Raw genomic sequence first — 23,123 nt, 5'->3', positions numbered from 1 at the left:
GAATATACATTTACTCTAAATAAAGCTTGAGGGCACAACCAGAGATGAGTGTGTAAAGCCTAACTTGATCTGTCCGCTCCCACTGTGCCTCAAGGTATCTCTCTGAATGCCCTGTTTGCAAACATCTAGGTCAGTCCCATGGCTTAAACAACAGTGTCTTAAATAGGGCATGAGAATAAATCAAATGCACAATAATGTAAAGGAATATATCTCCTAGATACAATGAAGCACTAAATGTAACAATGTTAAAACCTGGCATAGAGAGGCCTGCCTGAAACAAACCAAAACAAAAATATTTCTAAGTCTTTCTAAAATAAAAGATTTTAAATAGGCAGGGTAAATGAAGAATAATCTATAGACAGCTATTCTCGCCTTAATGAGGGGCAAAATTCACATATGGGTCTTTCACCTGCTACTTTAGTTATAAGTAGTAACCTGGTAAACCAAACTCACAAAAATTCAGCCCACAGCACAAAACAAGTGTAGTAACTGGCCTCGGCCTAAAATGACGGTTCTACCATATTCCTTGGAATCCTTTCCAGAAGCCTCGGGACCTCTACTTTTTGAGACCTGTAACATACACCAATAATTGATTTAATCGTTGATCTCTGCTACTAAGATATACAATAACATGGGTGGCCATTCTGTCTCCCACCTGTGCCCTGACCTGCACTAAGCACCTCACATATTCAACAGAATGACCTAAATAAGTTTTGCATTATAAAGAACAGGGGTCTACAAACAACTTCTATAAAGTGCCAGACAGTAAATATTTTAGGCTTCATGGGACCACATAGTCTCTGCTAGAGCTATCCAACATCATGGCATGAAGAGTTTAAGAGAATGTGTAAATGAATGGGTATGGCTGTGTTCCAGTAAAACTTTGTTTACAAAGCCATATATATGCTATAGGCTAGATTTGGACCACAGCCATAGTTTGTCAACTCCTGACAGGAATTCTCAGGGGACCCCACACCTCAAATTTTTCTCAAGTTTAATAAATGGCTGAAAATCTCCCTTTGGTAGAGAAGAGAAGAAAACCAAACAATTTTATTCTACCTTTAAATTGCCAAGATCATATACTAGCTATACAGCAGACCTAGGGATCTGTGGGACTCCCTGAATGAACAAACTAAGACATTATGGTAGATGAAAAATGAAGAAGGGTAAAGATGGTCAATAATTTTAACCAACAACAAATAGTTATTGAAAATCATTACATCCACAAAAATTCTATCTGATCTAAAATATATTTTTCCTGCCAATATTTAATAAAGCATACCCTTGCCTCTCCTATATTTTTCCACTCCTTCTATTGCTTACCTTGTGTAAAAACAGATAAAAGCAGCATGTGATGGTAGTAATTGCTTCCTCACTAGTCTCCCTGCTTCCAGAATTGAGCTACCTAAAACGCAATTCTGTTCTGCTTATAGTTAAGTTGCCAGTTTAGCAATGGTTAAGCCTAAGGACTCTTGGGTCACAGAGAAATTAGTGTGAGTCTAGATTCTATCATGTATTAGCTGTGTGACCCTGGGCAAGTTATTTAACCTCTCCAACTTCTATTCCTTATCTATAAAATAGTTTTTAAAAAATCATAAAATTGTGGTAAAAAGTAAATAAGGAATTCATGTAAAGTACTTATCAAAATATCTGATACATTATAATCATTCAACAAATGTATGCTATGGAGTTAATGTGTTTAAAACCCATCTGCAGGCACCTGGGTGGCTAAGTCGGTTAAGCGTCTGTCTTCAGCTCAGGTCATGATCCCAGGGTCCTGGGATCAAGCCCCGCATCGGGCTCCCTGCTCAGTGGAAAGCCTGCTTCTCCCTCTCCCACTCCCCTTGCTCATGTTACCTCTCTCGCTGTGCGTCTCTCTGTCAAATAAATAAATAAAATCTTTTAAAAAATAAATAAATAAAATAAAACCTATCTGCATATTCGTTGAAATTCCTCCCACTGAGCAGCAGGATCTATGTGCCCTCCCCTTGAATCTGGGTCAGCCTTAATACGTTGCTTGAAGTTGTTTATAACCATGAGAATGCAGCAGAGGTGAATCTGTATGGTTTCTGAGCCTAGGTCAGAAAAAGCCATACAGGTTTTGTCTGTCTCTTGAGACACTCTGGGGCCATGTAAGAAATCCAGGCACTCTGACATTGCTACATTGGAGAGACCACATACAAACACTATTCAGCTGAGCATCCACCCAGGCATATGAGTAAGCCATCTTTGTCAACTAATCCAGCTAAGCCTTCAGATGACCACAACCATACAGAGGACCACAGCCAACACCTGACTGCAACTACCTGACCCACAAAATTGTGAGCAAACCAAATTGTTACTTTAAATAATTAAGTTTTGGGTAATTTGGTAGGTAGACAGCAATAGCAACCAGAACAAAATTTTAGTATAAGTAATGATGTAACAAAAATCTAAAACGTGTAGCATTGGCCAGGTCCCTCGGCAGCCTCACAAGTAAACCAAGATAAAGATGGGCCTGGCTTGAAGAGGTTTATGGTTATGACTTTAATCTAATGGAGTAAACCCCAATAAAATCTACCGAAATAGCAAAAAATGTTCAAGGAAATCATATTAACAAAAGCATTCCCAGCTTAAACTTAAATGAATGGAATAAGTACAAAAAGAAAAGAAGTCTTTGGACACCCAAACTTCTAGAGGTAGGAAGCAGGCCAAGAAAGCTACACAAATGCAGACATACATCATGTCTTAGGGAAATAAAAGAATGATTCAGAAGGAAGAATCAAGAACCCAAATGGCAGAACCAAGAGCAATGGAGAACAATTCCTAATGAGCAGTACTGGACCCTAATCAAGAAACTGACAACATCTGCCCAGCTGGATTTCAAAACTGCAATTGTCTCATGATTGCTATGCACCTCTCATGTCTCCCATTTTAGAATGGGATGTCTACTGTGGTTATCCCATCCTTGACTAACTACTGTACAGTGGCTATGTGGGGAGCAGATAACATCTTCTTGGTTCATAGGTCTTCATATCAAGAGAAACCATATCTGAGGAACAGCACATTAGGAGCCCCATGAGCACAGAGAGTTGATTAGATAACTGGATCCAGAGCTCATGCCAGAACAATTAAGCCTTTAAGGTGGAAGAGGGGACGCCTGGGTGGCTCAGTCAGTTAAGTGGTTGACCTCGGTTCATGTCGTGATCACAGGGTCCTGGGATTGAGTCCCACATTGGGAGCAGGGAGCCTGCTTCTCTCTCTGCCTGCTGCTCTCCATGCTGTGCATGCTCTATCTCTCTCTAACAAATAAATAAAAATCTTTTTTAAAAAATAAGGTGGAAGAGGACTTGGGAGGGAATGAATTTTGCATTTGAGAGAATTATAAATAATTTGTGACCAGAGGAAAGACTGGTGGTTTTAAAAGATGTTTGTTTGCATCTTTTAAACACTTCTTTATTGACACTTCTCCCATCAAGAGGTGTGGTCCAGGGGCGCCTGGGTGGCTCAGTTGTTGGGCGTCTGCCTTCGGCTCAGGGCGTGATCCCGGCGTTATGGGATCGAGCCCCACATCGGGCTCCTCTGCTGGGAGCCTGCTTCTTCCTCTCCCACTCCCCCTGCTTGTCTCTCTCTCACTGGCTGTCTCTGTGTAAAATAAATAAATAAAATCTTAAAAAAAAAAAAACTGAAAATGAAAGATGGTCCTAACATCTTTCAAAAAAAAAAAAAAGAGGTGTGGTCCATGTCCACTCCCCTTGAATCCAGTCCAGTTTTAGTGACAGGCTTGTAAAAATAAAATGCAGCAGAAATGACATTATTATAACTTCCAAGTCTTGGTCAGAAAAGCCCAAAAAGCTTTTGCTTGATTCTCTTGAGACACTTGCTCTGAGCAAAGCCTGCCACCATGTAAAAAGTCTGACTACCCCCAAAAACACCATGCTGGAGAGACCACACATAGGTACTCTGGTTAGTAGCAAAGCTGATGGCCCGCCACCAGCATCAACTACCAGCCATGTGAGTGAGCAAGATCAGCCCACTTGAATCTACATGGCTTTTAGCCCCAGCTGACATCTGACTGCAAGTGACAGAGCCTTAAATGGGGAACGCCCAGCAAACAGACTACTGCCCAGTAACAAATTATTGACCTACAAAAACATGAGCAATATAAAATAGTCGTTTTAATCTTCTAAGTTTTACATAATGTCTTATAGAACAATAGTAAGCAAAGCAATAATGATGATGTCACTCTCCATGGCTTCCCGTTATTCTTAGAATAAAGTCAATTCCTTTTATATAATTTACATGGTCCTGCATGATCCAGTCCATTTACCTTATTGTTAACTAGTGAGTGGCCTTAGCTGAAATGTCACTTCCTCTAAAAACTATTCCTTTTAACACCAAGTATAAGGCAGGGGCCCCTTCTAAGCATTCCTATAACATTCTTTACTTTTCCTGTTACAGTACTTGGTATGCTACATATTTACTTACATTAATTTCTCAGTAGACTTTACATCCTCTATAGGTAGGAATTGCATCTATCTTATTGACCAATGTGATGCCAGTACCCAGTGCACATGATAAGCGTTCATAGTTTTGCTAAGTATTATATGAATAATGATATCATAGGGTAGAAAAAGTAGAAACAACCCTAAGAGCAAACAAACAGAGCAGAAAAAGTTAGTAATATAGGTAGGTACAAACAATACACAGTAGGAGAATGGGGAAGAGAAAACCTCTCTGAAGGAGGAATTTTGCTGAGATAACTGGCACAGAACAAATACAGAAAAATTTATTTTAAAAGGATTAAACATAAAAATTTAAAGGCTACCTAAAATATAAAGAATTGCTGATGCCTGGCTCCCCACAGGCACAGGATTTTGTTTATAAGTCTAGTTCTATGCCTATTCAAAGGAGTTTGAAAATATCTCAGATTAAAATTTGTTTTGAGATCTACTATTTAAACCAAGTCTACCTCTCAGAATGAGATAATCAACTAAAAACCTGCTCCAAACATACTAACTTTCATTAACACTCATGAAACTAAGAAACTCTCAACTTCCCTTTAAATACACATGTCAAAAGTACTTAGCTTCCTGATGAATAGCCTATAATGGTTTATTAAATGAATAAATAACTGGAAGAGAGTAAACAGCTTTATTGCTAATAATATTCTTTTTCTTGTCCTAGAAGCACTATTATTTAAAATGAATTACTAAAGCTCTAGCACAACTAGACACTAAAATACTACCATGAAAGAAAAGACTGGCAGATTGGATTTTATTAAAATTAAAAACTCCTATACATCAAGAAACATTATTTTAAAATGGAAAACTGGAACGCCTGGGTGGCTGAGTCAGTTGAGCATGCAACTCTGGATCTCAGCTTCGGATTTGACCTGAGGGTCATGAGTTCAATCCCTGCATTATTAAAAAGAAAAATACAAAAAACAAAAAACAGAAAACCAAACTACAGGTAGGTAGATATAAAGCACTCCTAAAAATCAATAAAATAATCCAATAAAAAATAATCAAAAGACTTTGTGGGAAAGCGGTAAATATAGCTACAAATTATTCCTATTCTGGTATATATGCTCCTTTAATATGGCATAGGTGCTCCTCCAATCAAGAGGTGGAGTCCATTTCCCTATCCCTTAAATCTGGGTTGGTCATAACTCACATTGATCAAACCAATGTAGTGGAAGTGATATTACATAAGTTCCAAGGCTAGGTCTTAGGAGATCCTGCAGCTTCCATTTTTACCCTCTTGGAAGACTACCCAGCCATGTAAGGAAACTCTACTACCTACTAGAGTAAGAGAAGTCATAGGGGAAAAAAAAACAAGGTGCCCTAGCCACAGCCAACACCAACTGACAGACAAGTGAGTAAGGCCACCTTGGGCCTTCCAGCCCAAGAGACCCCCAGCTGTAAGCAGCTTCATGAGAAAGCCCAGACAAAACCAGGAAATGAACGTCCAAGTCAACGCATATAATTGTAAAAAAAATAATAAATTGTTTTTGGCTTAAGTGACAATAAATAAACAGACATAACAGGTACTTCATAAAAAATGGTATCCAACAGCCAATAAGCATATGAAAAAGTGCTCAACATCATCATCCAGCAGGGAAATGCAAACTAAAACACAGTGAGAGACCACAACACACCCACCAGAATAAATAAAATTCAAAAGGCTTACAATTATCAAGGGTTGACAAAGATGTAGAGTATTGATACTTTCTTACGTTGCTGGTTAAAAGTGCAAATTTGGGGGCCCCTGGGTGGCACAGCGGTTAAGTGTCTGCCTTCGGCTCAGGGCATGATCCCAGCGTTATGGGATCGAGCCCCACATCAGGCTCCTCCGCTATGAGCCTGCTTCTTCCTCTCCCACTCCCCCTGCTTGTGCTCCCTCTCTCGCTGGCTGTCTCTATCTCTGTCAAATAAATAAATAAATAAATAAAATCTTTTAAAAAAAAGTGTAAATTTGTACAAACTTTCTGGAAAACTAAATGGCAACATCTGGTGAAACTAAAATTATGCCTACTCCACAACCCAGAAATTCCACTTCCACATTTATAACCAACAGAAATGCATACAGATGTACAGACACAAATGTATACACACACACACACACACACACACCCCAAAACATGTATGCAAGAATGTTCATGGGAGCACTATTCATAATAGCCAAAAACTAGAAACAACCCAATTGTTCACCAACAGGAGAATGTATAAATTATGACATGTTTATACAATAAAATGATACAATTAAAAATACTACCACTATTTGCAACAGCATGCATGAACCTCAAATAAAATGAGTAAAACAAGCTAAACAAAAGACTAGTTAGAATTCCATTCCATTTATATGAATTTCAAAAATAAAGTCAAAATGAATATGAAGACAGAAGTCACAATAGTAGTTACCTCTCAAGGACTACCCATTGACTGAGAAAGGGTATAAGGCAGCTTTCTTGGGTATTGGAAATGTTCTCTATCTTGACCTGGGTTCATGGAGTTGTACACAAGATTTGTGTACTTAACTTCACTATATGCTATACCTCATTAAAAACTGTTTAAGAGGCACCTGGGTGGCTCAGTTGGTTAAGGGTGCCCAAAAGACTCTTGGTTTCAGCTCAGGTCATGATCTCAGGGTCGTGAAATCAAGCCCCGTGTCAGGCTCCATGCTCAATGTGGAGTCTGCTTGAGATTCTCTCCTCCACCCCCATCCCTTCTCCCTGGTCTCTCTCTCTCTCTCAAATAAATAAATAAAATCTTTTTTAAAAAAATTGTTTAAATATCCTGCATCCAGTTTACCATTCTTAAGGCACAGAAACAGTAGAGACAGCAAAAGAGCCATGACCTATATAAAACAGCAAGAAAAAATTCCCGTTGGACTTCCTTTGCCCTTTGGTAATATTAAATACCATGACAGCTGAAATGCAGGTGTGCAGGGATCAGCAATAAACTAATGACTGCTTTAGTGCCAACTTCAGCTGGTACACACAATGTCCAAACTACTTAAATAAAGCTGAAAGTAAACAGGCCTTTAAGAATAATATTTTTTCATTTATGTTGCTGCCCTACCAAATTTACAGAAATAATCTCATAAAGTTGGATTTTACAAACATACATTAAAATATAATTATCCTTGGAGCACCTGGGTGGCTCAGTTGGTAAGTGTCTGCCTTTGGCTCAGGTCATGATCACGGGGTCCTGGGGTCGAGTCCCACATTGGGCTCCCTGCTCTGCGGGGAGTCTGCTTCTCCCTCTTCTTCTGCTTCTCTCATATGCTCATGCTCTCTCTCTCTCTCTCTCAAATAAATAAATAAAATCTTTAATATGTATATATGTAATTATCCTTTAATTATCTGAGATTCAATATTTAAAGTAAATACTCTGGAGTTATGTAAAAGAATGAAGATGTGAACTGTATTTGACCCATCTATGTAGTCACTTTAGATGAACAGTAATCACATACTGCTAATGAGATCAAAGTTGTAGGTTCCAGCCTTACAGGAGTCAGTTCCGTGCAGAAAGTAATGTCCTTTGGCATAGTCATAACAATGCTTTCCACAGTCTGATAGCTTCTATTACAAGAATCAAAAGAAAAGAGAAGACACAGTATATGTAGTCAGAATTGCATAAATGTTACAAATATAACAATTTAAAGCATACCGGATTATTAGCACAATTATTGTTAATATCACTAAATAAATAAATGAACTCTCCCTGCTTCCATATGATAAGATCAGCAGGATACCGTATAGAAACTAAAATTAGATTTGGGTTTTCAAAATGTAGGGGGGGGAAAAAAACTAGCAGACAAATTTGGCCAAATTGATAAACTCAAGAACTTTGTCTCAAGACGACTCATATTTTCTTTTTATATGTGATATTTAAGTCACATTCTTCTGTCCTCTCCACACTCCAGCAATCTACGTTAATAGAGACTTCCAGATCTACTTGTTTTGGAGATTAAATGGGATAATGTAGTAAATTAAAAAAAAAAAAAAACAGAAAAATCATTCATTTAAAATTTGTAATGACCCAAAGTTAAAAATACTGGCAAGCTTAACTGGAATCTAAATTTTCTAACTACTAGATTTGCCCCAAATAAGTTTAAAAATTCCTAAAAAATAAAGCAAAATTTAAAAACTTAAAAAAGTGATACTTAAAAAAAAAACACTTGAGGAAACTGATTCACAATACAATTTACTTAATGCATCCAGCTCACGACGAGAAATAGATATTCAAGAGTGACTTTAAAGTGTTTCACATTCCACATTATTCAAATAGCTTGTAAGAGAAAGAATATTCACACATAATAATACAAAGCAAAAAGTGAGGTGAGTCATGAGAAGATACAGATAAGTGGAACCAGAAGTTGGAGAATGACTTCCAGCTGACATAAAGAAAGGCATCCCCAAGGAAAGGACATTTGAGTTAGGTTTTAAAAACCAGACAGCACAGAATATATAACATTATGGTTGGCTTCATTTAGGGGGGAAAAAAAAGGCAGTAGCATTTGCCTTCACGACTGCAGTGAAGCAATGAAATATTTATATGAGTAATTACTTACTTGATGCCCCTCTTCCTAACTAGACTTCAAGTTCTAAAAGGGCTGAGACTCACTTTTTCAATTGTCTCTCCAGTACCTAGCAGAGCATCTGGTACATGGTAGACATTTAGAAAATACTTGTTAAATAAATGATTAACAGAGGCAGGAAAGTAATAATTTGCCTAGAGAATAAAGAAGAAAGGGATATAAAGATCAAAACAAGTATTTAGGGACAAATCACAGAAGACCTTGAAAATCAAACTGAGTAATTTTTACTTTCTTTGGTTGTTAATAAGGACTCACTAAAGTTTTTAAGCAGTACAGTGACATAACTGGGTCTGTACTTTAGAAAGTGTATCTAAAAGCAATCCATGCAATAGATCACAAAAAAAGAGACAACGAAAGCAATCACAAGATCATTACAGGAGTCCAGATCAAAGATAACAAGGACTTAAAACTAAAATAAAAGCAGGGGCACCTGGGTAGTTCAGTCAGTTACGCATCCACCTTGGGCTCAGGTCATGATCTCAGGGTCCTGGGATAGAGCCCCCCTGTCAAGGCTCCGCTGTCAGCAGGGAGCCTGCTTCTGCTTCTCCCCCTCCCCCCTTAATGCCCTCTCACTCTCTCGAATAAATAAATAAAATCTTTTAAAAAATCTCTAAAATAAAAGCGATGGGAATATAAAGTAAAAATATAAGAACCACAAGAATATTACATGAAAATATCAATAGGGCAATCAGTCATCCATTTAAACAACATCTTCTGAGCACCTACTATGTATCTACCAGACACCATGCTAGGAGGTGGAGATAGGACATAAAAAGAAGCCACAGTCCTTTATCTCAAAGAGCTGATGGTTTCCCTGAGTCGTCCCAGTAGGGAAAATTGATTGAAAATATGATGAATGAAGAAAAGAAGAAGTCAAAGACTCTAAATTTTTAGTCTAGATGACCAAAAGGATCGTTACCATCAGAGAACAGAGCAGAAGAAGGTGGGGAGGGAAGAGGATATGGAAGTTTTTGACATATTGGCTTTGTGTAGAATATTCAAGTGAAAATGTTCAGGCAGCAGTTACAAACTCAAGACTGGAAAAGAGAACAGAAGTAAGGTCTTACAATTTGGGAAACATATAGCATAAACATAAGAGCTGAAGTTGAGAGCTGGAAAAGATAAGAAGGGATATTATCGGTAGAACCTTGGAAACTATCTACATTTAGAGAAGGGTAAGAGAGAAGAAAGAAAAAAGAATTATCAGTAAATCAAACCAAACCAAGACAAAAGAGAGCAATCAGAGAGGCAGAAGGATCATCAAGATAAGCGGAAATGTTTCCAGAGGCATGGAACATCAACAGTATTAGTTGTGGCAAAGAAATCATGGAAAATTAGGACTGAAAAAGAGGCCACTGGATGTGGGAACAAAAGAAATGTGTTAGTGACATTTGAGAGAGTGGCAGAGTGGTATGGAAAAATTCTAAGAAGCTGAGCAGTGAATAATGAGGCAGTAAAGATAGCTAGAGGAAGCCACTCTCATGAAGTCTGACCACAAAGAAAAAGAAATGGTGGAAGTCTGACAATGAAAAAATAAATAAATAAATAAATAAATAAATAAATAAATGGACAGTAGTTTGATGGGAATGGCAGGAGAATAATTTTTTTTAGGACAAGGAAAGATTACATGAGTTACATGTCATTAGTAGGAGGGAAAGGATTAAGGGGACAAAAAATAAAAGCAACATTTTTAGAACAGGAAAGAACTAAGAGGAAGAAAGAAGCGCTGGGAAAAAGACAAAGATAGAAAAAATATTTGATGCATTCATTCAATATATATTTGTTGAGTGTCCATCATGAACTTGAAACTGGAGAATATATACTAGAGAACAAGAAATAGTCCTTCCAAAGGAAATGGAAGAATGCCACACTAACATCCATTCCACCCTCCTTTGTTGTATAGCAGCCATGCAATCTGGATAGAATTAACTCTAACGCTAGCGAAAGGAGTTTTTAATCTTGCGTGGCCTCAAAAATCAACAAAATCATTATCTACCTTATCAGGGTGTTTGATTCAGGAATGGGCACAGAACCCAAGTTAGTCCTATCAGAATGAAACCAGGACTTTGATTTAATGCAAAAAAGGACATTTCTGAATGGCAAGATACACTGGGCGGAGGTTTGGAACTAATGCAGCCATTTTGCTACAGAAAAGCCAGTTTGTGATGAAGGCAACATCAAGGAGGATAGAGCTGAGAGACTGACAAAGAAAAATAATGAAGCTCTGATCAAATGACATCTGAAACCCATCCTTTCTTTGGTCTTTAAGTTACATGATCCAATAAATCCCCTTCTTCGTTTAAGGCCATTTAAGCACAGCTTTTTGATAACTGCAAGGGAAAGCATCCTAATTACAAATTAGATTGCCACTATAGGCACAAAATTGTTATAAAAATGTAGCATAAAATAGGACATGCCCAGTGCAAATTTTGGACTGAATCCTTTCTATCCTTCCAGCTTTTGGCTGTCCATAGTTCTAAACTTTCAACCTAAGAATGCCCTTTCTGTGGTAGTGCTTTCTTGAACTTTCACCCATTCCTCCCAAGCTGGTTTTCTCTTAACTGATCCCTGAATCCCCAGTCTGGGAGCAGCATGACGCTCCCCCTGTCAGAAGCATCAGACTTCACTTCATCTCTATGCTCCAGAATCAAGGGAAAGGTGCCTATGACTTCAACCACAACCATCTTAATAAGGAAATTCTTAGCCCTGGGAATATCCTTTCTGCAAGTCTGTTCCTGTGGCTCAGTCCAGAATTTCCATCTTTTCCTATCAGCCTGGCTGATTTGTCTTCCTTCAAGACCAGATTTCTAAAGTACCTCCCCTGGGAAGTCATGGCAGGTCCCCTTCCCACTGGTCATTGGCTCTCAGATGCTACCTCCTCAGGGTTCCTGTGACAGTTGGCACATGTCACCTCTAAGATACCCAAGACACGTAAGGAGAGAATTAGAGACAATGTGATGTTGCTCCTACTGCTCCTACTGGGACAGAGACCACAGTTTATTTTGTGTATAAACAACATGTAGGAAGGAACATCAGGTGTGAGATGGAGAAATGGGTGTTGGACTCAAAACAAGACACATGGCTTCCAGTCCAGGTAAAGGGAGTAATGAGACCAAATGCTGAGAAGCCAGCATCAATTCAGCAGCAAATTTTATTGAGGGATTATTATGTGCCAAACACTGTTCTAAGTGCTAGGGATACAGCAAAGAAGACAGGCAAAGTCCCTACCTTCAGAGGGCTTAAATTCTAATTTGGAAGAACAGAAAATAAACATAAATAGGGGCACCTGGGTGGCTCAGTCATTAAGCATCTGCCTTCGGCTCAGGGAGTGATCCCAGAGTCCTGGGATGGAGCCCCATATTGGGCTCCTCCGCTGGGAGCCTGCTTCTTCCTCTCCCATTCCCCCTGCCTGTGTTCCCTCTCTCACTGGTTGTCTCTCTCTCTCTCTCTCAAATAAATAAATAAAATCTTTAAAAAAAAAAAAAAAGAAATAAAAATAAATATACAAAATTATTTCTGATAGCACTAAGTGACACGAAAGTGATAAGCTGTGGTGATGGGGGGAGGGGGTACTCTAGATAAGGCAGTAAAGCCATTCTGAGGTGATGACATTCTTCAACCTGAGAAGAAAGAAATGAGACAGACACAGAATGAAGAAGGGCATGCCAAGGAAACAGCAAATGCAAATGCCCTGAAGCAGGAAAAAGTTTGACATATGTGAGGGGGGGAAATGGCCAGTGTAGCTAACAGCAGAGTGGACAAGGATAAAAACAACAGGAGATTAAGGCAAAGGTCATGCTTAAGGAACAGTGAGGTATCACTTTGGACCAGAGTTGAAATAGTAGATGATCCTAGAAAACTAATTTAAGGCTAAGGATGCCTCACAGATATTTCTTATAAAGTAGGGTGACTTTGGGGAGGGGCTGGACACTTGATCTAGAGCACCAGGGCAGCAAGGCAAACACTGCTGGCATTCTGTTACTACAGAATGTCTGAACAGAAAGTCATCTAACTCACCTTTGCCAATGAAGGAGGAAATGGAGGTCTGGGAGAGGTGAGACTATAAGTCATAACTAATGTTCACCAATACATGGGTCTCCTCTATTTCTGGGTACACAGGAATAATAATGTGTAACTTCAGGGCCAAAGCATTTAATTACTGCTGTTTAGCCCTCCAAGCCTACTGTGGTAATCGCCTGTTACCAAGGAGGTGTCACAAATGCACTGCAGAATGCTAAACCAACACCTGGAGGGAAGTACCGTGAAGAACCCAGAGCCACAGTAAATTTGCAAGAGAGATAAAAAAAACTCTGTGTTAAATTACTGAGATAGCTGGGGGTTGCCTGTTATGGCATGATAACCTAACCTATAATGATTACTTTAGAATACAAGCAGAATTTTTTAAAAGATTATAAAGAGTAGAGATACTTACTTTGAGTGGGGAAAAGAAGAGAATATGAACGACTACTCAATGCTTTTGACATTTTTTGACACAGTTCTCCAACTTTCCCTACATCAGTGACCTTGATCAGATATGTAACTTTGCAGATCCTGCTCCTAATGGGATGGAGTATATATTAGTCAACTTGGGCTACAATAACAAAATACCATAGACTGGGTGGCTTAAATAACAGATTATTATTTTCTCAGTTCTGGAGGCTGGAAGTCCAAGATCAGGATGCCAGGTCCTAGTAAGAGCTCTCTTCCTGGCTTGCAAACGGCCACCTTCTTGCTGTGTCCTCACATGGCAGGGTCAGGGGGAGTGAGAGAGAGAGTGCAAGTGAACTCATGTCAGCCAGCCAGCCCTCTGGTGCCTCTTCTTATAAGGGCATTAAGCTCATTATGAGAGCACACCTTTTAAGATCACATCTAAACCTAATTATCTCCCAAAGGCCCCATCTCCAAATACCATTACACTGGGGATTAGGGTTTCAACATAGGAATTTGTTGGGGGGACGGGGACACGATTTAGTCCATAGTGGCATATATTCTCCTACCCCCTGGTTTGTGGTTTGGCCATGTGACTTTCTCTGGCTAACAGAATGAGGCAGGGGTAACAGTGTACACCAGCTCCAAAGCCAGGCTTTAAAAAGCTCTGACATGGGGCGCCTGGGTGGCGCAGTCGTTAGGGCGTCTGCCTTCGGCTCAGGGCGTGATCCCGGCGTACCGGGATCGAGTCCCACATCGGGCTCCTCTGCTGGGAGCCTGCTTCTTCCTCTCTCACTCGCCTGCTCTGTTCCCTCCCTCGCTGGCTGTCTCTCTGTCACATAAATAAATAAAATCTTAAAAATAAATAAATAAATAAAATAAAAAATAAAAAGCTCTGACGTGTTTCCACTTGCCCTCTTGCACCTCTACCACGGGCATGAGAAGAGTATGCTATGGCTAGATCACTCCATCAAGGAGGACAGAAACACATGAAGTCTTATCAGCACAGCCAACCCATATTTTAACAACCTGCAATGAGAAGCAGAGCCACCTACCTAGCCACCAAGCCTAAACCACCGTGCTGAGCCCAGCCTAAATTAGCAAACGCATGAATGATAATAAATGATTATGTTTTTAATATAACATATAAACATGAGTCTGGGGTACTTTGTTAGGAAACATTATTGTGGTAATAGGTAACTGATGTAACATCTATACAATGTCTACAGCTAAATGGCCAAGGAGCACATCTGGCTCCTTAGGAAGAGCCTTACGCTAACAAAGACATCAGGAAAATTAATTTGGACTTCACCAACTTTTTTCTTGAAATTCTTGTTTCTTTATTCACCTCTGCTGGTTCCTTGCAATAGCTTCTAAATTCAATTCCAATACTAGTCAGCAAGATTTGTGAAGACAACAGAAGAGATAGAAGAAAGGAGGGAAAAAACAGAATCCTGTAATATTACAAAAACCATTAATTTCAAGAAAGAAAATCAAGTACAGTACAAAACACCAAAGACAATAAAAATGAAAAAGTCCTTGGGTTTGGTAAGGAAGAAGTTGCTAGTTCATCAGAAAGCCATTTTTGGACACTAGAGAAATAGATGCATGGGAATTAGGAAAACAGTAAACTGCATGTAGACTGAGACAGTGATTTTAGATCATTTAATTTAGAAGTTTAACAGTGAAAGAAAGAAATAAGGCAACCACCAGTCAGGCAGGAAATGGAACTCATTTCTCAATAGGGAAGACCTGGGCTGTATTAGTTTTCCACTGCTATGTAACAAATTACCACAAACTTATTATCTCCGTTTTGTAGGTCAGAAGTCCACGTGGGCTTAGCTGGGTTCTCTGCTTAGGGTCTCACAAGGACAAAATCCAGGTGTTGATCAGGCTAAGCTCTTATCTAGAGGCTCTGGGGGAGGATCCACTTCTATGCTAATTTGGGCTATTCGCAGAATTCAGCTCCATGCAGCTGTTAAGACCAAGGTCCCATTTCCTTGCTGGATATTAGCAGGAGGTTGCTCTCAACTCCTAGAGGCTGCTCTCCTACCCTTGCATCTATTCTCCTCCATCTTCAAGTCAGCAACAATGCAACAGATCCTTTTTCATGTTTTCAAGCTCTGGCTTTCCTTTCTACTACCAGTTGAAAAACATTTTGCTTTTAAAGGGCTTATGTGATTATATTAGTTCTATCTAGATAATCTAGATAATCTCCCCGTCTTAAGGGCAATTGATTATACTAATTATATATATTATATATATAAAATTATATCTCAAAATTCCTTTTGGTATGTAATGTAACATAAGTTAGTAACATCCAGCATATGCACAGTCCTAGGGATTATGGCAAGAAATTTTAGGAGAGCATTTTAGGATTCTGCCTATCATATATACATATTTAAAGTTAGAAAAGGATCCAAAAACTAAAAGATCTTGAGGATTTTAAACATCAGAATCTTGTATTACACAAGTTACTCATAATTAGTAAGGAAAGAAATCAAGGAAAAAGTACACCATCCTAGCCACAGCAAGAAAGCAGGATGTCTCTTTTTGGAGATTAAAAGAATGATAAAAGGGGAGAACGGGAGGAAAAAGCATTCATGCCAGCTATTTACTTTGCCAAATTTAGTATCATTTTAATTTAGATACAAAGAGACATATTCTCATATTCTGGGTTTTTTGAAAAAGTTCTTCCAGATGGTTACACCTCCCTAGAGCGACAGCACCCAGTGTAGCTTTGCACATATTGGGAATTCAATTAAACACTGCTGACCATCTGATTGAGAATTCAGTCTGGAGTAGCTGACTCAATACAAACATATGGCTTAGTTCCCATCAAAGGAAAAATCAAGTCACTATATTCCCCTCTCTAACATTACACCTCCTTTGCAATGTGGAAGAAAACAGAATTGAACAATAAAAATAGACATGTAAAAAAGATTAAGGAACAGGCAAACTGTAGAATATAAAATTTCTCTAATTTTATCATAAAGTCAGAAGTCTTCGGCTAAGAATCAACATTAAGACATTTCCTTCTTAATTCAATTCAATCAAATCAATGCTTATTGAGCACTGGTTCAGGATATTTAAGACGAGGAAGACACAATCTGAGCACAGGTTGTTAAGGGTTGGGGGATAAGTACACAAATGACTATAACGTGAGGTTGAGCAACAATAAGTGTTAGAAGGGAAGAAAACAGTATTAAACCACTTTAACTCTATAAAGAACCATATGAAGTATTTATAGGTAAGAAAAACAAAGGTTCAGACAGGTTAAATACATTTTTTCAAGGTCATAGAGCAGGTATACAGATTACAAATTCAATTCAGGACTGATTGACCCCAAAACTCAATCTCTCCCAAAGGAGGGATTAAATCATCTCCCGTTGGCTACCTGAACAAGAGTTTCGAGTAAGGTAGAAAGAAACTGTAACAGTTTCTTAGAGAAGCAGTTACTTCAGGTGAACTCAGAAAGATATATACAGTTTTTGGGGTTTTTTTTAAGATTTTATTTATTTATTTGACACAGAGAGACAGCCAGCGAGAGAAGGAACACAAGCAGGGGGAGTGTGAGAGGAAGAAGCAGGCTCCCAGCGGAGGAGCCTGATGTGGGGCTGTATCCCAGAACGCCAGGATCATGCCCTGAGCCGAAGGCAGACGCTTAATGACTGAGCCACCCAGGCGCCCCAAGATATATACTGTTTTGAAAAGCAGAGAGGTAAAGTAAGGAGAACAATTCCAGAGGAAAGAGCATAAGGCACAGAAGCAAGAAATCTGGGTCAACATTTGGAGATGGTGAGTAATTCAGATAATCTAAAACACAAACTCTTCACAAATAAATATAAAACTGGACACTGATGTGAGGGGCAATACGGAAAGTTGCTCTTTATTTACTCTATAGTTAACGGGGCGGGGGGGGGGGGGTAGGCAGGGAAGTCCAAAGTGAGCTTGAATTAGGAAGGGAAAATTACCTCTATCCCACTTCCCTTTGCCCTCTAGTCATAACGCTAGCAAACTATGTCCCAAAGCCCAAATCCAACCAACCATCAGGTGTTGTTGTTGCTGTTGTTGTTACATAAATTAACCCACTTATTATAGGCTAGCAATGTTTCAAAGGGTGGAGCTTTTATTGGTCTTTCAGTTCCTTCAGTCACCTGATGGCAGACTTTCCTGTGCAAGCAGACATGGTGTGTGGGTCCAGCCACCACCAGCTACCATTTTCATGCAGGCACCACAGTGTCAGAGCCCCACAGCTCGTCTTTTCATCCTAGTTTTGCCACAGAAGGACCAAGTGTACTCCGAATGCTGGCTTATTTCAATTTTCTTCACCATTTTCCTAACAGAAGCACCATTACAGGTCCTGTATTTACTGATGATTCCAACCTTCTTGGCACATTTAGCCATGTTTCCACAAACTAGGACAGAACCCAGAGAGCATCCACCATCTGCTTTTGTAAAGTTCTACTGGAACATGGCCATGTCCAGTCATTCATGAATTGTCAATGACTGCTTTCACCCTACAACAGCAAAAACCGTATGGCCCATAAAACCTAAAATATTTACTTTCTAGCCCTTAACAGAAAAAATATGCCATTTTCTCTAGTCCTATATCTCACAGGACTCTTCTAGTAGTTTGTTCTGGTTTAAATATAAAGCTTATATGGATATTTCTTGATTGCTCTATTTCCAATATCGTAATTTTAATTCCTATTACAGAAATCGAGAATTTTGCTCTCTTATACCATCGGCTTTCTCCCCACTCCCCTCTACACATGCTGTTCTCTCTCAATATATGTTTAAATCAGTACTCAGTGTTTATACCATTGTGACTACATAAATATTTATTCCTGAGCCAGCTAATATAATGTGATTGTTTCCATAATTATAAAAATATCTTTCTGAAGTTAATAATTACCATTGGTTTCATTTGCTTAGTTTTTCATTTACCTATCACTGTTTTTTTCTAACACGTGTCTAAATGTGTCTAACACATTTGTCAACAGTCAATTTTTTCCAAATGTTCAAACATACCAAACACTTCTTTCTCCCAAATCCTCATAGTCTTCCATTCTTTTTCTCCAATCTGGACTGGGTGCTCTCTAAGCCTAATGAACAGCTATTTTCAAGGAACCCTTTTCTCTGCCCTCCTGCATCAAATCCTTTGTTTTCTGCATCCTATGTCTTTATTAATTTCCTCCACTGTTTTATGCAAGTTCATCTTCTAGAAGCTTTTTATGAAACGACACTTATGATACAATTGTTGTAATCATTCTGTGTCTTAGAAACTTCTTTATTCTATACTATCTAATCAACAGTTTGTCTAAATAGAAAAATATAAGCTGAAAGTGATTTTCCTCACCATTTTGAAAGCTTTGCAACACTGTCTTCTATAATCTAGTGCTGCTGTTAAAAGTACGCTGTCCTTCTGATTTCCACTCATCTCCGTATGACTTGTTTTTGTGTTTTCTTTTCTTTTACTTTATGCAACCTCCAAAAGTTTTTTAGAATTTTATTTTAATCCATAATATTCTTAAATTTCAGACTGATGTGGCTTTGCGGTCTTTTCTCATTCATTATGCTGAATACTTGGGAAGCCTTTTAAGTCTAGAGACTTGTATCCTACAGTACTAGGAAATTTTATTGCAATATTTCTTTGATAATTCCCTTCAGGTGTTTTCCTTGTGCTCGATCAGTTGTCTACTGCCACAATAATGATGCATTACAAACTATCCTAAAACTCAGTGGCTTCAAACAATAACCATTTATAATTGCTCTGGACTCTACCAGTTGGCTAAGCAGCTCTGCGGATCTTGGCTCAGTTTGTTTAGACAGTTCTTTCTGGTCCTGGGTGGGCATCACATACATATTTATGGCAGGCTGGTCAACAAGCAAATTAAAATGGCAATTGGCTAAGACAGGGCCCTGTTCCATTATGGTGAGTGGGTATTAAGTCACAAAGGTCAAGGAAGAACAGGTTTTAAGAAAGAAAAGATAGTCAAAAATATCAAACACTGCTGAGAAACACGGAAAGATGAGGATGGGGGTACCACATGACTTGGTTATCAGGAATATAACAATGAAGTTTAAGAGAGATGTTCCAATAGCATAAGAATGCAAAAGTTAAAGGAGTAAAAGCAGTATGCATAGGTTCTTCTTTTTTTCAAATAATCTGATGGTGAAGAGGAAGAGAAAAATCCTGAGATGAGCAAGCAGAATATGGTAACTAAGGTCAAGGAAAGGTTTCTGCGTTTTCTCAGTTACTTGTTTAAGAAAAAGAGAAACCTGGGCAGGAATACAGAAGGAAGTGACAAAGAATATCTCCTTGATCAAACACTTCTGAAGGCTCTTCTCAACTTTCTTCTCAACTAGATCCTTTTGGGCTTCCATGTTCATCTCTTCATTGCCCAATTTTAGGAAGAACCCTGCTAAGTTCCCATAGTGGCTATAATACTAGAGAGCTACTCAGCAGATGTAAGGTAGGTGATGCCAGGTGATCAGGATAAAATACCAAAAATTAACAAAGCCTGGATTTTTATTAATTAAAGGATTTCTTTTCCTATTTCCTCTCTCTTCTGGTGTCTGACTCTTTGTCTGACTTAACCATTGAGATGTTGCCTTTTTTCCCCAGAAAAGCTATAATACAGTGGTCCTCAGATCCTCAATTTCCTCCTGACATCCACCTAAGAGACCGAAGACACTGTTACCTCCATCTGGTTCCAAAACTCCCTGGCTTGTTTCTCACCACAGAAAATGGAAAGACTTTAATCCTTTGTTTTCTGGACTTGGATCTCTAGAGACTCTGGTCCCCAACCCAACTTGATCAATCGTAATCATTTATTGCTCCCTACAACTCAGGGTGACAGTATGGTATGACAGTACACATCAGAGCAGTCTTTAAAAGACCTTCTCCTGTCTAACTGTGGGGTCCCAACGTTTAATCTCTTCTTTCTGTAGTCACTTCAGGGGCTATTGTGTATCTCTAAAACAGTCATTTACAGGTTTTAAGAGCTCATTACATGGTCACTGAAGGAATACATGAAACTCAGAACCTGCAGGCTTGAGTTGCAAAGAACATACATTTAGGCTGACTGAATTCTGAGTTCTTTAATTCAGTCACCAAAGTATATAGTGAAGTAGTCTGTTAGGCACTGGAGGGCAGAGGGATTTTAAAACAAAACAAAACAAAAAATACAGTCCCTACCCTTAATTAGTTACAGCTTAGTAGATAAGTCAGATATGTAAATAAATAATTAATTCATATATAAACTGATTACAGTCAGATTATCCCTATTCTAATAGCTTAAAAAGAAAAAAACTTTCTCAAAATTGACAGAAATAACAGCCTTAAAATCAAAGAATATAGAATGAATAAATGAGCAAATGAACAAGCAGATGGATAAATGAGAAACCAAATATCAAACTAGTAAAGCTTTTGGGGGGTCTTAGGCAAGGTAGTAGGTATATCATGTAAATGAGACTTTCATTATTCTATAACATCTCCTTTCATCTTCCTTAAATGTCATTCTCACTATAAATGCTAATTGGTTTAGCATATATAGCAAGTTAATCTGGTACTAGAATAATTCCATAACACAGTATATGATAAAAAAAAAAATCTTTGCTTCTCAGCTTTACAAATATTGGAGCTTCTAAACAGATCTCGCTCACTAGTCGGATCTAGCCCACCAGACTGATGGTGGGCTACAATGTGCCTTACAGCCTCCCCAGATGTTTATAGTGAGCAGTCATTTAATTGGTCGATGTTTGTGCCTTATGGATTATTAAAGTTTGTCATGTTTGATTGATACATTCTCTCAATTTTAGGGCAACTGGAAGAGTTCCCAAGAAAAGACATCATAACTATCTTGTACTCCTTCCAAAAGTATAGAAGTACCAGTTACCAATTCAGCCAGCACAAAGGATCCATCTGGTTGAACTGATTTGCCCTCTGTATAACACCTTATTATTTGTTATAATGACTGATTCATAGTGCAGCTCCACTGAGGTATCTGATGGTACAAAGGAGATTATCTTCATTCCTCATGAGATGGAATCATATAGAACTGGGTTTGAGGGGTGCCTGGGTGGCTCAGTCGTTAAGCATCTGCCTTCGGCTCAGGGCGTGATCCCGGTGTTCTGGGATCGAGCCCCACATCGGGCTCCTCCGCTGGGGGCCTGCTTCTTCCTCTCCCACTCCCCCTGCCTGTGTTCCCTCTCTCGCTGGCTGTCTCTCTGTCAAATAAATAAAATCTTTAAAAAAAAAAAAAAAAGAACTGGGTTTGAACCTGAGCTCCATGAGGTGCTGTACACATGACCTTGAGCAAGATATTTAACCTCTTTTAAATCTAAAGTATCCATGGGACTTTAACCACATGCAAATGGGGAAAATAATACTGATCTCATAGGTTCGTTCTGAGAATTGATGATGAGATGATAAATCTATAAGACCAGCATACACTAGATGTTCAATGACTACTAACATTCCCCTTACCCTAATCTGACTTATATTTTCAAGCAAATTTATCTAACAACGCTTTCCCTTCATTTTGATTAATTTTCATTAGCTCCCTCCACTTCATTATCTCTCCATTTATTCTTTCATTTAGGTTCAAAGTTACTAAGAACATGGACTTAACACTGCCTCTCCTGAAATATGTCCCAGACATTTCTAGAATCTATAGCAAAAAGAAAAGTTATGGTTCCAAATGGGCCTTTATCCTAAAAACTGCTTTCCTTTGTTTTACAGTGCTTCCCCCAACCCCTATGTCTGATAATTTTCCAGCACTGAGGAAAGAACACTGGCTTTTAAGTCAGGCAATTCTGAATTCCAAATCCAACTATACCACCTTACTTAGTCAAGTAACTTACTTGTCTCAGTTACTAAATTTCTCTGTATTTCAACGTCCTATGAACTAACTCAATCTCCTATAAGCTATATGGCAACACACATAGTGCCTAACAATAGGTGCTCTAACAAATTATTAAATTTTTCTCAGCCCTGAGATTACTAATCCATCCTCTTAGTCAACAATTGCTCTCAAAAACATAGTCCAAAAAGACATAGCATGCCCTGTTCCACAGTTATTCACTCATTTTGTTACTCAACAAACAATTTTTGGGATGCCTTTTATGTTCTAGGCATAAAATACTAACATTTGTTTAGCACTTTAAAAGACAACTAAGCCACGAGTTCAGGCCTGAAGGACCTCAGGGTCTGGAAGAAAGGCAAACATGCAAATAATTACAATGCAGTGTTCTAAGTGTTAAAAAAAAAAAAAATAGAGGTGTGTACAAGTGTGGGGATGCACAGGAGCTAGAGATCAGGCAAAGCTTCCCAGAAGACATGATTATGCTGGAGTTGAGTGTAGGAGGATGAACAGGGCTTCACTGAACACACAAGGGAAAGACAGGTATTCCAAGGAGAGCAACAGCAGAAAGCCCATGATGCCTGTTGACAACTCCAAGTATAGGAATCACGTATGGTTGGAGGATGCTGCTGCATGGGACTGATGGGAAATGAGGCAGGTAGGAAGGAGCCAAATCATAAAGGCTTCAAATGATATTCCAAAGTGTTTGGACTTTATTCTTTATGTACTAGAGAGCCACTG

At 38.8% G+C, this 23,123-nt stretch overlaps 1 protein-coding gene and 1 pseudogene across 1 annotated transcript in view; both read right to left on the bottom strand.

The window, feature by feature from the left end:
- The window catches only part of LOC148108640 (ankyrin repeat and sterile alpha motif domain-containing protein 1B-like), a 197,257-nt gene that overhangs the window by 155,340 nt on the left and 18,794 nt on the right, over positions 1 to 23,123 (bottom strand). The window lies entirely within an intron of this gene.
- LOC123780714 (large ribosomal subunit protein eL43 pseudogene) lies at positions 17,642 to 17,967 on the bottom strand (annotated as a pseudogene).

The sequence above is a fragment of the Ursus americanus genome, chromosome 17 (genome assembly GCF_024610735.1).
Source record: "Ursus americanus isolate L20-20 chromosome 17, mUrsAme1.1.p, whole genome shotgun sequence".
NCBI lineage: Eukaryota > Metazoa > Chordata > Mammalia > Carnivora > Ursidae > Ursus > Ursus americanus.
Note: the sequence above shows the minus strand (reverse complement) of the source record. Positions and strands in the feature narration are given on the sequence as shown.